This window comes from Eurypyga helias, unplaced genomic scaffold (genome assembly GCF_000690775.1).
Source record: "Eurypyga helias isolate BGI_N326 unplaced genomic scaffold, ASM69077v1 scaffold10409, whole genome shotgun sequence".
Taxonomy (NCBI): Eukaryota; Metazoa; Chordata; class Aves; order Eurypygiformes; family Eurypygidae; genus Eurypyga; species Eurypyga helias.
Window position 1 is genome coordinate 12212 of NW_010273930.1, and position 1851 is coordinate 14062.

Genomic DNA, 1851 nt, shown 5'->3' on the forward strand with positions numbered 1-1851 from the left:
CTCCCTGTCGCTACCTTCGCAGCTTGTTTCTCCTTAAGGACCCTGTATTCATTCATGGCAGCAGCCTTGTCATATGGGCCATCCTACCATGTCTTCATGATCCCAATGAGACTCTAGCCTTGTAACTACACACAGAGTTCTGTTTCCTCCCGTTTGTTGTCCAAGCTACAAGCATTAGTGCGCAGGCACTTCATATAGGCATCCAATCTTGCTGATTCCTAAGAATGAGAGCTTTCCTTATAGTTTTTTTTATGTAGGCCTTTCCTTATTTAGTACATATGCTTGGGATGAACCCACTTCACCTCTGTTTTTTTGACTATGATGTATCTCTTGTTCACAACATCGCACACTGTTTGCTTGCCAACAGAGTCCACTCCTTTGTCAATTGATGTTTGGTTATTTTAGTTTGATGTTTGGTGTTTTCTCCTATTGTTCCTTGTTTCAAACAATTCTTACCAGGCTGGAAAGCCTGTTGGCAAAGATGCTTCTGCCAACTGTAGTCAGGTGGATCCCATCTCTTCCAAACACTCCTTGATTCTCAAGGAGGGTTCTGTGGTCATAGAAAGCAAAACCCTGCTGCCGACACCAGTTCACAGCTGGTTGTTGAGCTGTTTCTTTGCTCCTCAAGCCCTTCCTGCAAACTGGCAAAACTGGGAAGAACACCACTTGGACTTTGATCGTGGCTTCCAGAGCCACATAATCACACATTTCTTTCCAGGTTTCCCTAGGTATATATCTGGTACCAGGTGGAACAGCAGAAGGAGTAATGTAATCCAAGGGCTGAACAAGCTTTGCCAGTCTTTTAACAATGCCATGAATTCAAGCTCCTAGCAAGCATCGATTTTTAGATGAAAAGTGAGTCAGGAGATCCTCCATCCCTTGCTAACACTTGCCACTTCCCTTTTGTGCTGCTATGTGGCTCAGGTTTACTGAACATGAATGATTCATTTGACAGAGCTCCCAGCCCCTTAACTGCAATGAGGGCACTGAATCTGTTCTGTAGTTGCAGAAGAAGTGAAGGTGGGGAAGATGCCTTCCTCCTAGTGAAAGAAAGAGCTGCCATTTCACAGGAAGGAAAAAAGAGGGAAACATAGTCAAATATTTCAAGGGAATGCTTTTGAGCATGTGTAAGTTTAGGAACGTAGAATCCTAAAGATGTGAAGTAGAGAACAGTCCTTCTTCCTGCCTGAAACTTCAGAGAAGAGGTAAATGCTGCAAAATTTCTCTCTGCATGTATTTCTCCTTCTGTGAGGAAGATGAGGCATCACTTAGAAGAATTATCCAGTCTGTATGTATTTTTGCATCAAACTAAACTGATTTCAAGAAATGTCAGCAGTCCTCTTAATTCAGAATAATTGAAGGAATATTTCTGCTGTTTGGATGTATTTTGTTGGTACACAAAAGATGAGACAACACCCCTCCATTAGAAATGGATTTTCTAACCCACCATTTGAATCAGCTCACTTGTAAGTTTTCTGAATTTACAAGTCTGAAGGTAAATACAATATAAATCAGATACTGCTGCTTTTTTTTTTTCTTTTTTTTTTTTAGGATTGGAAAGGTACAGTTCTTTTTTACCTGGTGGAGTGTAATAAGGTGGTGACCTTATAAATGGTGTGTTCAGTAAACTTTATAGTAAGTTAGTATTTCAACATGATCATCTGTGAATCTGTTATCGTAGCATTTAGAAAAAATAGAATAGTGACATATTTAATATGGGTATTTATCTGTCTTGAACTTCTCTAGTTCTTCTGTAGGGCACAGGTTCCACTTAACTTAATGGTGGGCCAACAGTTGATAACTATATACATATTCTTGATTGACTTGTTCAAAGACTAATCAGAATTTGGA